This window comes from Lagenorhynchus albirostris, chromosome 5 (assembly GCF_949774975.1).
Source record: "Lagenorhynchus albirostris chromosome 5, mLagAlb1.1, whole genome shotgun sequence".
Classification (NCBI taxonomy): domain Eukaryota; kingdom Metazoa; phylum Chordata; class Mammalia; order Artiodactyla; family Delphinidae; genus Lagenorhynchus; species Lagenorhynchus albirostris.
Genome location: NC_083099.1, coordinates 81,843,696 through 81,859,924, shown reverse-complemented (window position 1 = coordinate 81,859,924; position 16,229 = coordinate 81,843,696).

Sequence of the window (16,229 nt, the reverse complement as noted above, 5' to 3'; positions counted from 1 at the left end):
ACAGACCTAGGGTCTGTCACAGAGTTATTCTGCAAAGGGATACATATCACACCAAGCTGGGAGACCACAAAAAGAACACATCCCTGAAACACACAAGTTCCCACAGCATCATCAAATACCAGAGTAGTCACAATATATTAAGGATATTCTATGCAACGTTGTATAAGGGTCAGTGTGACACAGTGGGTGAGGGTGTGGCCTTGTAGTCACACAGATCTGCCTTCAAATCAGGTACTGCCACTCTCTAGCTGTACATATAAGACTTGTGTCACTTCTCTGACTGCTGGTTTCTTCAACTATAAGATGGAAAAAAACAATAGAGTCTATTTTTTGTGAAAGTTAAATGAGATAAGGTGTTTATGTTACCTGGGATATAAGTCTTAGGAGGAGGTTAAAAATGTTAGTGAAATGATTATGCCGATAATAAAACTGGTATCAACAAAGTAAGTAAGTCAAGAGGTAAGGAAATTTTAAATCATTCAATCTTGTGATCAGCTTTTATAGTGGTTTAGAACACAGACTCAAAAACCAAATATTTTGGACAAATGACTCAATTTCCCATGATTAAGTTTCCCATCTAAAAAAGAGATCAATAACAGTACCTCACTGATAAGACGTGTTGTAAAGATTAAATAAAGTAACACATGTAAAAAACTTAGAATGGTGCTTTACACAGAGGAAGCACGAGATAAATGTTAGCTAATATTTATTACTATCCTTGTCAACAGTGGAGGTAAGAACATGGCAAAAATATGGAGATGAATCTTGGTAAGAAAATCACAGCTCTCTAGAAGAATGGGTAGAAGTGAACGCTAGAATGGCCTCATCACTTTCATTCTGGACACATCCTCTTTTTCATTCATTGGCTCACTTGCCCAGGTTGCAACCACAGGAGCCCAGCTGAGATTCCAGTAGTCATACCCGAAAAGTTGTTTATTTAGGACATAGCAGGTTTGGTCATTATGAAATCACAACTGGAACTTTTCCACTGAGAGCCTATGACTAATAATCTAAAAATATAACCATCCTTACTCTGCATAATACTTTTGAAAACAAAACCAAGTTTGGCAACAAAAATTATTTGTTAGGTGGTGGCCCACATGTCCATTGAAATGGTAAAGACACAGCAACAAAAAAAAGTGCCTAAAAGAAGCTATGGCATTGACATTTCCAAAGAAGCTCAGAACATCATTACCATCACCACCGCCACCATCATCATTATCGCCATCATCATCTTCTTTATATCAGTTACCATTTATTACCTATGAAATTTTGTTCTTAACATACTCACCTGGACTTCAGAAAATAACTACCATTATTCCCATTTAATCTCTTTGTTCTTTTTTTCCCCTTAAGACAGAGGTACTTCGGGCCTTTCCACTTCTGAAATTAAAAGCTACATAATGCACAGCAATATTTCCATCCTACATTTTCCATATATAGCAAGGCCCATTTTGACACACAATAGTAAACCTCTGAGTGAGGCATTCAATTAACAATGGAACAAAATGAAATGTTTATTTAGTTTATAATAATGGATCACAGAGGACCAGTTCCAACAGTGATCTTCAAGGAAAGTTGTTCAGACTTTCCTGCAAGACCATTCCATTGTGCTTGGTAATCAATAATTTCACACCTGGATATTGATGACAGGATTCAAACAGGAAATCAGCAGCCCCTCAGAAAATCTGTCCCCATCAGGTGAGCAGAGGGGCTGGCTCGCTGAGCTCCATCAGCTAGGATAATTGTTATGAATAAGGAGGTGTATTGCTTCCCCGCAGAGGCAGGGGTGCCCGTACCAAATTACACACAAGCTATATACAAGTCAGTCCATTGGAACATTGACGATACCCTCAGTAAATGCAAATAGCCAAATACAACGTGGCTAATTCAGAAAATGAAAACTGAATTTGGAAAGCAGAATAAGGAATTGAATAATCGCAAAGTGCGAAAAGCGAAGAAAATAGACAAGCCCAGGCCAGAAGCCGAGAAAATTCACTGCCAATTTTCCAGGAGCAGTCACTGTTCAAATATTTAATAACTCCCAAATATTCTTTTCCCTCTTTTTACTATTTATCTGCCATCTTGCCAACTAAATCCTACTCTACACTGTACTGCTAAGAACTCATTTTCTTCAAGTCTAATACCCCTAACCTCCAAGTAGGTTTGGATAATGCAATGGGAAAGAAGCCATGAATTTTAATACGTTAGACCTGAGAGCACACCAAAAATCATACCAATTCCATATCTTTGAGACTATCTTTTAGGGAGGAAAGGGACAAAAGTATCAACAATACAGAGAGGTGTACCTCAAATGATAAAAGAAACACATACCTGGAGATTCCCTCAAAAATTTTTAATGTAGATCAAATGAAGAAAAAGTCTTGAGAGAAGAATGTTCTTTAATGGAACCACTATGGATATTGCTAGAAAGGGAATAATATTCCCCTCAGTGCTTCTCTGCATAAAATCGAGATTTGAATAGGGTTCACTTACCTTAAAGAAAGGTACAACTAAGCATTATATGGAGATATAGACACAACCATTTAAATATTTCTTAATCCTAGATTATTTATAGGTTATTTAACACTTCAGGGTTAAGACTCACGAATCAAATAGAGGTGATGGAAGATGTCGCTTTGCGGAATATTCAATGGAGAAAGCCATCATATGCAGAGGCAGTCCAGTGATCATAGTTCTGTTGTAAAAATTGGTTTCACTTACCTAGACAAAATAAAAAGAGAAAATAGGAGGAAAATGTTTAATAGAATTCTTTGAAAGTGAAAGGTTGTGTTTGTTCATTGCCACCCTTTTCCTCCCTTTTCATAGCCTCTTCACTTCTCAGGAAAGAGCCTCAACAGTGTCTCAGTACTGATATCAAAGATCACATGGACGCAGTGGAGAAGATGATGCCTGTCCTCGGCAACGGACAACAATGAGGCCCACCCTCTCTTTGCATCTTGCTCTGCAGGTGTCTCAGGTGGGAGAAATGACAGACTATCTTAACTTGCTTTCAGAATGGAAAGGGGTGGGTCGGTGCTCTTTGGATTGGAGGCATATCTGCTCCTTGGGTGTTTCCTCCCAATCCTTCTCTCCTTTGCCACAGGATCTTTGCACATGACCCCCCTTCTTTCCACTCTCTCACCCGACCCCACTCCATCTTGCCATTCAGTTCTGCTATATACACAGTTCTCTCTTGCTATCCAACCTTTGGTGTTCTGTTTAGAAATAACCTCCTTTAAGAAGCATTTATACATCTTTCAAGCCCAAGCAAACTGCTTCTTCTGTGTGCCTAGCTCCCTGTGTTTACTGATAAAACAGTATGTCACTGTCCTATAGTTAACCGTTCACTTGTATGCACATGCTACAATATGAGTTTCCAGAGAGTAGAGTCTGCATTGTACCCCCTGTTTTTTCCATTGTTAGCAAAGCATGAACTGGGATATGGCCAATTTCAATAAAGATTAGAGAACGAAACAATGAACTAACTAATAAGTAAAGGGAACCCAAGTCAGAGCAAAGGAAAGACAGAGGGAGCTGAATGCCTACAGTGACTACTGAAACTAGGTTTATGGGAGAGACCTAAATTTGTTATACCCTGTTTCCTTCTTACTCAACTTCAGGTTAGGAAAATGATCACAAATAAACATAGGAGCTCTGGGCTAGAATACTAAGTATGTCAAGGACAAAACATGGTACTTGGTGCTAGGTCCACTTGAGGATCCAGAGGAGGTAAAAACATCTGAGTGACTCTCCTTGAAATTGTCCACATCATGTGTCTGTCTGTGACCTTACACAAATGACCTTACTCTCTAACCCTTACTTTTCTCAAATGGAAATGGGAATTACCATATTTGACCTATCTACACTACCATTTTTTAAAAGATTTTATTTTGAAATAACTGTAGGCACACAGGAAATTACAAATTAGTACATAGAGCCTCCTGAATCTTTCTCCCAACTTCCTCTAGTGATGACACCATATATATATGTAGTAGATATCCAAAGCTGGAAACATCACCCTTTGTTGAGAGAACCAAATGAGATGATGGAAAGAAATATCTAATTCACTGTGTTCTTTTTAAGGTTAATTATTCCTTATTCAACATTTATTATTAAAGTCTTGCTCTATGCTAGGTGTTGCACTGTACACTTGAGATAAATGTGTGATCAAAAGAAGCTTGTTCCATGTCTTAATGGAGTTTACATAGAGTGGGAGAACACAGAAAGATGAGATGATTAATCCTATGAAGTTCAATTTGTGTAAGCATCTAAAAGCAGGGATATCTAATTCAGAATAGAAAGAAGGATGTTATACTCAGATAAGGCTTCCCAAGGTGAATTTTCCAGTCTAGACTTCTTCTGAATGATGAGTTGAAATGAACCAGAGGAAGTATACACAGGTTGAAGGAAAAGTACATGTAAAGGCAAAAAGAAGGAAAAAATCTGGCTTATTTTAGTTTGAACAACGGCCATATCTGTAGTATGACAATTTTATGATTCAAAATAATAATTCTGCATGACTGTATGAGTGTCGTAGTAAAGAGAGAAACCTAGAAAGAAGGAAGTTCTGGATAAAATAGGGTTCGGTAAGCCAGGATAAGGATTTGAGAATATATCTGAAGAGCAATCAGGATCCAAGAATGTGTTTTAAACAGGAAAGCATTATAATCAAATTGGCATACCCTGAATGCTTAGAGAGAAATGGATATGATGGGGCCAATGTAGAAGTGGAAGCAGGGAGGACAATTAGAGGTTGTAGCCTGAATGCTGGCGAGACATTACATCAAGATTAGCCAAGACAGTGGACAAGGGGATAGAGAGAAGTGGGAGAATTGCTTTAATGACAGAACTGACTTCATTTGGAGATAAGCTGTGTATAGGTGTAAAAGGGCGGTAATGATAAAGAAGATACCCACGTTTCTAGCTTGATCAACCCATGATGATATTGATCAATTCAAGTGGAGAAGCAGCTTTAGGTGAGCTATGATAGTGAAAGTACTTTGTAAACTGTAAAGTGCTACTAAAATATAAGTACAGTTGTTCCTAGGTTTCCACAGTTGGTTCCAGGACCCCTGTGGATACCAAAATTCATGGATGCTTGAATCCCCTATTTAAGATGGCACAGTACCTGCATATAACCTATGCATATCCTCCCATATACTTCAAATTATCTCTAGATTACTTATAATACCTAATACCAGGTAGATGCTACATAAATAGTTGTAAATGCAATGTAAGTGCTATGCAAATACTTGCCAGTACATGGCAAGTCCAAGTTTTGCTTTTTGGAACTTTCTGGAATTTTTTCTGAGTATTTTCGATTTGTAGTTGGTTGAATCTGTAGATCTGCAACTGTTGGATCTGGAGGGCCTACTGTATTTTCCTGTATACATGCATGCATAATTCTCAAGATGATTAGAAAATAAGTGGACTACTTCGAGAAAGCAATGTCAGTGCATGGCTCCTACACAGCATATCATAATTGGTTTGTGGTGCCTTTAGTAATGCCAGGACAATTCATTAAGAGAATCAATTAAGAGAATCAAGAACAAGCAGGTGTTTCCATTAGAGCATGCGCTAATAAACACACACACACACACACACACACACACACACACACACACACACACACACACACACACACACACACACACACACACACACACACACACACACACACACACACACACACACACACACACACACACACACACACACACACACACACACACACACACACACACACCAGCCAAACTAGGGCAGAATTAAATTTGCTGAAGCACCCAAAGAATCCATTCAAGAAAACTGTAGTAGAGAGGCATTTTTCATTCAAGAATGGAAATTAATACAAAATGAAAAGGAAAAATTGCTCAGGACATTGGTAATTAAATAGGCCATCACACTTATTACTTCTCAGCATATCATTTAAGTAAATATCAATCAACAGACCCTACACTCTGCCATTGTTTGGTAACTTAAATGAAATTAGTGATGTCATCAGTCTCAAGGTGCCAGAGATCAATTAGACTATTGTTTTTCATTAAAATGATTTGTGATTTGTGTACTGTCTGATTCCACCTACTTGATTATGTGTTGCTTGAGACTTGGGGACATATCTTACTTATCTCTGAATTCCCCAGAAGGCACAGCAGAAGGTCTTGCATGTAATAGGCACCCAAGAATATTGTTGAATTTTAGAAACTTCATTAGAAATGAAATGCATTCAGTTATATAAAATGATTTATATTCAACCTAATAGTACCAGTGGTGATTACTTTAAGAGAGTGCTAGTGTTGGTAAGGTACTTTGTCAACTTTTCAGGAAAATGCCATTTCTCTTAAGTTGACAAAAGGTAATTTATCAGAGGGAAGTAAGGAGACAAAGGAGTTGCTTTGAATAAATTCCAAGAAATGAATTTCTTTGAAGTAATAGGCTTATTAGTGTTACTAATTCATAAAATATGCCTAACACAAGATCTCAGAAACATTCATGCCATTGTGTTATTTTTGGAAGTTTCTCTTAAGCATTTATTGCCAACACCCTTTTAACTCATAGCAAATCATTAATGAGTCACACTTTGGGGAGGAATGTGTGGAGGAAGCCACAGCCAGCAATACCACATTATTATTATTATTATTATTATAACTTTCATTATTATCGGTGGGTAACCCCTCTACTCCTCAGTTGACCTAACTAAGAGATGGTTTTCATGTTCCCTCCATCTTAGCGTAGTGTGATTTTAAAGGACCTTGAGATGAAAGTCTTGCCCTCTCTAAACAATTTCTTATCAGTAGAGACTGAGGAATTGATATGACTCTTCGTCTTGCCCCAACTTCCACTTTACACTCACTGGTTTTCTGAGATGGCATTACCAAAACCCGAGGGCTGGAGAAGCAAGGCAGAGGATCACAGTCCTGCAATTAATGCAGACGTGCTGCTGACCTGTGGGTGCAGGCTTGGAAGAGAGTAACAGCAGAAACGGCACGGGCACTGTATTGCGTAAATCCACCATGGCCTGCATTTTGCGCTGCTTTGCAAAATGTGTTTTATATCCTGATGATATCCTACAATTCCCCTGATCTTTGAACAAACTGCAATCTGTCTTTATGAACGGGGTAGAGGTAGATATTCAGCACTACAATTCCTTGCTTTTTTGGGGGGAGAGAACACCTGAGATGCCCACCAATATTCTTTACACCAGGAAGTCAGGAGGCCCTGACCCAAAAAAGGTCTCTCAAATGTGGATTGGGCGTTTAATGGGCATCTTAACTAAGTTTATTACAAGTTCACATACTGTCTGGATAAAAAACTTGGAAACAAACACAACTGGAGTAGGGGAAACTGTAACTGATGCAGGTTAATCTCTCCCACATCTTCAGAGAATGGCCCTGCTCCCACTGTTTCACATTGTATATAGGTTTTCATGATGATAGGAAGGGAAGAGCTATGAGGAATTGCCAAGATACTGCCATGCGAAGAGGGCTGAGCTTATAGAAACTTATGCAGAAAACTCATCAAGTTGGGATTGATTGTTACTGAGCTGCTTCCTCTCCAGGTACTTACAGGCATTACAGGGCCACCTCCCTCCTCCATTCTGCAAGCAGGTGTTTCACGTTTATGAGATAGCTGCCTCACTTAACTAACCCTGTGGCTTTAGGGAGGCTCCAGCACTTAGGGATGAGGGTAGTGTCCCAGTTCTAGGAACACCTGATGCCTACATTATGCAAAATGGCTCTGCAGAGCAACACTGATGGACCTAGAGATTATCATACTAAGTGAAGTAAGCCCGAGAATGACAAATATCATATGATATCACTTATGTGTGGAATCTAAAAAAAAAAATGATACAAATGAACTTATTTACAAAACAGAAACAGACCCACTGACATAGAAAACAAACTTAGGGTTACCAAAGAGGAAAGGAGGGCGGGGGAGGAATAAATTAGGAGGTTGGGATTAACATATACAGACTACTATACATAAAATAGATCACCAACAAGGACCTACTGTATAGCACAAGGAACTATACTCAATATTTCATAATAAGGGAAAAGAATCTGGAAAAGGATATATATATATATAATATATATGTATATTATATACATAACTGAATCGCTTTGCTGTATACCTGAAACTAACACAACATTGTAAATCAGCTATACTTCAATAAAATTTTTAAAAAATGGTTCTGCAGAGGCACTCCCATAACTCAGTACACTAAAAGAAACCACTTTTGTCTTATCCATCCTATTTGACACGTTTAATATTTTTTTATTTGAGCAAACAAAGACGAGAATACGATTTCAAGGCTGAAAGCTGGAGCTAGTTTTCAACGTTAGGAGGCATCAGAAACATAGTTTAGTGTAATAATCTCTCTGTCATTAGGTACAGTTCTCTGATAGCAAGAAAGAAAATCCTTTTCCTAAAATTAGTCTGGAGCTTTTATTAAGTGGCCTCATATCCTAAAGGGAGAAGAAGCCAATTATAGCAAGGATGGGAAAGAAATATCAAGTATCCTTACCCACTGTTTACTCTTTCCTTTTATACAGTATCCCACTGGACAGGTCACTGTGTGTGAACAATTATTGGCTGTAGCAACAAAAAGTCAGCTGACCTAAGGAATGGCTTTTAGGGCCATGTGACTGATTATTGCCAATTAGTCATCTGAAGAGGTTCAGTGAGAAATATTACCCCTTCTCTTATCTAGAATGGTACATTAAAGATCCTATCTGAATTCAAAGAGGTTTGAACAGAAAGTTGATAATCCTGAAAGCCCCATGCAAAAACATCAACACTGTCAACAATGTGAAATGGGACACACGGATCTAAAGCTATAGCTATGGTAGACGTTCCAAGTTATTTCTGGAACTACACCTATTCGAGATGAGAAATCATTCTTTGTAAAACTGAGTATAAGCAAGCAGCATATCTATCTTTTGAACGGACATATACAGCCCAGAAACATTCACTAGAATGATGTTTTGCTTAAGTGACATAAAACTGCCAATGCATGGGGTCCCCATAGTAGAAAGAGGCTTTGGTTGCCCACTCACACTCCCGCTAGGAAGAGAAGTTCTGTGCAAGAGTACGAACCTGAGCCAAAGGAGCCTGAAAGACGGCTTTCCTCAACCAATTGCTCCAGCCTTAGACCCTTCAAAGGGGTTCAAGGTACAGCTCCAATCTGAGCCCCCCATACTCTAATCGCATTTCCTTGCAATCAAAATGGGAAGGAGATTATGTCACATGGCTGATTACCGATATCTTCAAATATCTGCTTATACCATACTGCGTTCTAGCCAGGAAAACCTCCCTCTATTTCCTTTCCACTTCCTAACTCCTTTTGCTCTGCCTTCTAGAAATAGCTAACAGCAAAAGTTCCATTTCATAATTATATTACTGGCTGAAATATTAATTGAAATGAAAACAACATTTTAATGGGCATAAAAGTCACTTGGAAATGAGATAAAATGTTCTAGGCACTGCCTGCCTAGATGCAGACCTAAAGCAAAAGCACTCTGACAGTTTGATTATTCTGCACATTAGTGCCATCTAGTTGGCTCCCGATTCCTAGAGTACAGTTCCCTATTTGCATAAATGTCTCTCCTGATTGTTTGCTGTCAGTTGCATTTATGGGAAAAGCCCCAAGGGTTATTCTTTCCCTCTGATTAATCCCACGTATCATGTTACTGCAACACTGTCTCTCACTGGCACAATCATAAATGTCTTGCTCCTTCTTCATACCTGGGGTAGAAAGAGGGACCCAGAACTGTGGCTCAGTCCTCCAAATTGAGTCCTTGTAGAGGCCCATCAGGACCTATATACCTAATCCCTGCTTTCTTTCTGACCTTATTCTCTACGATCTCCACCGCCACCCCACCATCCCTCTGCCCATTCCACTCCAGCCACACTGGCATCCTTCCTCCTCCACTGACTCCCCAGCCATGTAACACTATAGGACATTCGCATTGGCTGTTTCCTCTGATTAGACCAGTCTTCCCTAGGATATCTGTACACCTAAACTCTTTCACCTCCTCCAAGTCTTTGCTAAAATGTTAACTTTCCAAAGAGGCTTACCCTGACCACCCCTATTTGATCCTGACACCTGACCCCAGCCACTGTTTTAAATGCCCAGTCCCTTAACTGGCTCCACTTTTTCTTGTATTCCTAGCACTTTTTACTTATTAACTTATTAGTTAATTTATTTAGGTATTTCTGCCTCTCCCACTAGAATTTTTATATATATGAAAGAATATATATACATATATATATATATACACACACACACATACACACACGGTGCGGTATGTGTATCTATATAAAAGGTGAAGCTAACATACCATTGTAAAGCAATTATACTCCAATAAAGATGTTTAAAAAAAAAAAAAGGTATATGTATATATAAATCATGTATATATAAATTATGTATAGAAAAAGTACATACACATGCATATATGTATATATGTGTGTGTGTGTGCATGTCTCCATAAATACTTGTTAAATGGATTAATGAAATGTGGGCCTCTTAGTGAATCTGTTGCTCTCCTTCTTGAAACCTGTAAGCCTTCCAAAGAAAAGATTATCACTTGCCCTTCCCTCTCCTAGAACTTGTCGTTCCTGCTTTCACCCAACACTTATTTTCCTGACCCTGATTTTTCTCCTCTTACATAGTATCATTAGTTGTACTTTCTTTCTTTATTATTAATCAAATCTTCAAATCTCACTGTCAGTAACTGTAGCAAGAAGGATGTATCACTGACAGAAAATAAGATTAAGTCTTTAATGTGTAGAATTGAAGGAAATCCAGATACTATCTTTTCTGATCTCATTACCCATCAACCAATCAATGGGAATCTCTTCTCACTGACCTGGAATTCTAACATACCCGTCACCCAAGCTGGAAAACATCAAAGATTAATATTTTCCCTTGCATGCAAACCATGTAATTTAGTAATAGCTACTCAAGCACCATTGGCCCGCTAATTAATCTATAGATTTTGTTGTTGTGCCTTTAATCATTTCCACTGATAATGGAGTCACTTTAGAAATACTCATTCTCTGCTCAGACTCACCAACTAAATGCTACTAGAGTCTCGTAGTAAAAAAAAAACACTGAAATATATCAACTCCCTGCCAACTTGCTCTCTTTCTCTTCCTTTCTTTTCCATGTGTCAGCTGGTGGTACTATGCAGACAGAATACAGAAAGGGGAAACTAGCAGCTAGTAAATGTAGTTTGTGTCACAGGTGAGGGTGAAAAATGATTCCTCATCTTAGTCAAGAAACAAGTCTGTCCTACTCTCTCTGAATGGAAGATTTAACTGTCCTCTGACTTCTCATCAGTAACTTCAAATCAGCCTGAAAATAACTATTTGGGACCTTATTCCCAGAGTCCTCTTTTCTGAGAACACATGATTGATTTTCATCTCCTACTACCAAGCAACAAGTGATGTATGGTTTCTGATGGGACCATATTTGCACGTGGTGATTCACACAGGGTCTACTGAAAGTTTCTAGTGATCCTATACGAATTTAAAAGGTGTTCAGTTGTACCCACTGCCCGAATAACAGCTTAAGTGTTGGCTTCTGTTTCCTGTCCTGATATTTATCACTTGTGTGCCTTTGAAAGTGTCAGTTCACCTCTCTGCGCCCCAGTAAACAGAATGGAGAGATCTGTCTGTTTATCTTTCTCACAAGGGATATCGATGAATTTATGTTTGGTCACATACAATTCATACCAACTGTTATGATTTACTCTAAAATAACATGGAAAACTTTATTTCTTATGCAATGTTTGAGAGAAAAGGAATTGAGATGTTAAATGATACAGCTGGTCTAGACCTCAAGTTACTGCCATCAAAACGAGTAGCTCTATCAGGCCAGGTTTATACATCATTAGCAAACAGACTAGAGAAAACTGTGCTTACTGTATAGTCTTCCTTTATAGGAATGACTTTTGCACCCACTGAGATTTCCCACCAATGTAGAGAGGTCACCTGAGAGTGTAGGCAGGAATATTAACCCTGCTTGCCTTGAAGCACTGCTAGCAAGGAAAGACCTACCCATTCAGAGGTCACCTGGGGCTCTGTTCAGGAGATAAGAAGAGCATTCTTTAGGAACAGTTTGGGAGAGATCCAGTATTACATAACCAATAGCTAATGTGACGGATTTTCTAACAACAGACAAAACATTCATTGAGTACTTTCCTTTGCAAGACAGTCAGTTTATGAGGTTATATCTTTATGTCGAATATTATTTTTCACAATCAAACATACTTTCAGAACACCCTGATAGAAATGTCTCTTTTGACATTAATAATGTCTTTGACTTTGACATTGATCATTTCCAAATGTTAACTTTATCCCCCCAAACAGAGTTTCAACAGCACTGAATATATATATTTTTTAAATGTGTCTAGAAGAGATTCTGAAAAGAGAATTCTGAAGATGTCTTGAATATTATAAGAGTTGGAATAAGAATATGCCCTAAGGTAAGCATGTGTTTTCTTATGCTTTCTTCCCTCTTGAGGCAGCAAATTGTGAAAGTGAAAAACATGACATGTAGAGCCAGGCTTTTAGTTTAAAACCTTCCATTGGGGTTTATTAGCCATGCTGACAAGCAAGTTGTTTAACCTAACTGATGTTTAACATCCCTATCTTTAAAGTGAAGATAAGTGTAGAGCTCAACTTATAAGGTTATTGAAAGAGAAAAGGATCTGATCTATGTACAACACTGGTATAGAATCGGGCATAACGCAAAAAACAAAACTAAACAGGTGTGTTACCTATTTTAGGTATTATTATTACTAAAGTTCCTATTTCAAAGGCACAGAAGACAACTTATAAAGTGTCACACCACAAAAGAGGTGAAGGGATCTATGACTAGAAACTATTTCTTGAGGCTCCAACCAAAAAGATGTATTCTTCACCACAGCCAATCTGCCTGCACTTACATATCCAAGAACCTCAAGAAAATCACACAATGGAGACTCAGATGATAATACAGTGCAAGGGATTTAGTGGGTGGAAAAAAAGCCTGTCTCTTACAGAAATAGCTATGACACTAAACACTGCTTCAGAGATATTTGATCTTTATTTTCCATAGAAGCTTAAGATAAGTGACAGGGCTCTGAACCTGCAGTTGGGCTTTAAAACTGTCAGGATATGGTGTTTTTGTATTAATGTGAGAATCTTTCAACAGCTCAAGTGGAATAAATTATTACTTATCCGGCCCCCTGAATGTCAGTGGTTTGTGAGCACAGAAGGAAGCACCTATGCAGAAACACCCCACTTCATGTTCCAGAGAACAAGGCCAGGGAAAGCAAATACATCATCAGATCACTATTACCGGACTTCACCTTAATAAAAAAACAGAGTGAAAATGATATAGCTGTCATTTATTTTTCCAACTAAATATAGAGTAGTCATCATCTATGGTTTCTATAATTTCATAATAGAAGACACATGGTAAATTAGGAAGGTCTGCAGGACGGAATTTATTTTCACTACCATATGTAATTGCATACCAACTGTTTATAGTTATCATTTTGCCATTGACCAGTGAAAATGTTATCACGAACTTGTATTTGGGAACAACTCATCTACGGGCCTCTTGGACATAATCCAGGGAGAAGGATTAGATTGGCTTTGTCTGGGTGCTTCAGCTTCCTTATTTCAGCTTCCTTATTTCTAAAAAGGACACGATTATCTTCTCACCACATCCAGTGACTTTCTCTCATCCTCCTTAAATGTTCTGCCACATTTTTTGGCCAGCCTCTTCCTTTGGTTTTTGCATTACTGCACCAACCTTGTTCTCTCAGGCCATGAATTACTTTCTCTGTCTTCCCTTCAGTAACTCCAGTTCTTCTTGACCTCAACTGTGGACTTTCTCTGGGGTGTAATCACTAACTCTTGGCATCCCTTGACTGCTTTCTCTGAAAGGGCCTCATGTATTTTTTTGTTCATATTATCCTTAATCAAATTACGTCCCAATCTTTCTTTCCAGCACCAACTTGTCTCAAGGTTCCCAAACCTATTAGATATGTCTTCCTTGGTAATTTACTATTACCTCAGTCTCATATTTATAACCACTTGAAATTGCTTCCCAAGATTATCCCATTCTAGCCAATGGAGAAATTTTTCTAGTTCACTGAAGTTGAAATTTAAGACAAACCTGTGTTTCTTTATCCCTCTCACGCCAATATCTAGTCTACTGCTTCTCCATATTTCTTCTTAATGTCCTATGTTTTCTGATCTAATTACTTTAATTTTATGGCACTAGCTCATAGCTACTCATAGTTGCCTCTTCTCTGCATCACTTCCATACTACTGGGTTGGCCAAAAAGTTCATTTGGGTTTTTCCATAAGATGTTATAGAACTTTTTGGCCAACCCAATACCTTCATTAAAAAGCACCTTCATCCTTTAAATATTTTGATTTTATTAAGTCAGTTTCCTAAACAAGAACTTACAGCGCTTTATTTTTGTCTTTCAGATCAAATACAAGGTCCTCATGCTGGTACTTTAGGTCCCATTGGAGTCTTGCAGTCATATTTTCCAAGGCTCACAGAGAAGACTGACTTTTCTCTGGTCAGTCTGCGCATACACCAAGCTCATTCCTGCCCACCAGTCTCTACTCAGCCCTTTCTCACATCCAGAACACCCTCATCCTTTCTCTGAACCAAACAAATCTGATCATGGATTTCCCTTACCTCTATCAATTTAGCCTGCCTTCTCTTTTCCAAAATTGTCAGCAAATTTTATTATTAGTTCTTCAGGGTCTAATAATTTTAAGTTTGCTATTAATTTTATAAATATTATTCTTATAGTTATTTTTCTATTCAAGAGTGGAGTCAAATCTTATTTCTTATTATGTACAGCATCTAATTTCAAGCTGGGTTTCTATGTGACAAATCTCCAGTTTACTTATAGATTACTAGTTACAAAAGTATTTGTATCAAAAAACTGGGGGTTTTAGTGATTATTTCCATTTACATGCATTTTGTATAGAGGGATTAGGGAGAACAGAACAGACCAGATAGGAAGTGAAGACAAGGCAGCTGGTTCTCAACTCAGCTCTTGATTATCCGAGGGGCATTCCTTAGTATGGATGGATGTAAGAAAACTGTGTCAGATCATCAGATACAGACTCACATATTATTGAGCTGTGGACTAACTGTACATGGAAACTTCATTTTTTTTAAACTTCTGTCTCTCTAGTATCTAGCAAAGAATCTGTTCAGGTTGGGCTCAATAAATTTAGCTCCCTCAAATGAATTCAAGTCTTCATATCAAGGCAAATTAAGTCCCAGGTTCTAAAGATACTTGCCATATAATCAAATGTTTATTATCAATATAGTTGTATATCAGAAAAGTTATATACAGGTATACTGATAATGAATATTAGATTATATGGGCAAGTTGTGAATGATCCAGCAATCCCACTACTGTGTACATATCAAGAAATGAAATCATTATCTCCAAGTGATATCTGGATTCCCATGTTCATAGCAGCATTATTCAAAAAAGCCAAGGGATGTAAACAAACCAAGTATCTGTCAACAGATGAACGGATCAAGAAAATGTAATATATATAATGGGGTATTATTAGTCAGCCCTAAAAAAAGAAGGAAACCCTACCATTTGCCTCAATGTGGGTAAACTTATAGGGCATTATGCTAAGTGGAATAAACCAGATAGAGAAAGACAAATGCCACATGGTATCATTTATATGTAGCATCTAAATAAATGGCTAATTTATGGAAATAGAGTAGGTTGCCAGGAAAAATAGGGAGAGGTTGGTAAAAAATGCGAAATGTCAGTCTTAAGATGAATAAGGTCTGAGGATCTAATGTATAACATGGTGACTATAGCTGATAACACTGTACTGTAACACTGAAATTTGCTATTCTCACACAAAAAATGGCAAACGTGAACGGATGGATGTGTTAACTAACTCATTGGAGAAGAATCCTTTCACAATGTATACCTGCATTAAATCATCATCACCCTGTATACTTTAAATCTTCCAATTTTATTTATAAATTATACCTCGATAAAGCTGGAAAAAAAAAATGATGGAAACACAAGAAAGGTAATTAACAGAACACTAGAGCCAGAAAATGTCCCAGATGTCGAGAGGACAAAGTGGCAAATTTCCTAAGTTCAGGTCAAAAAAATGGACAATTTCTGACAAAATTCTAGGAAAAAGCATTAAATGATAAATTTTGGACA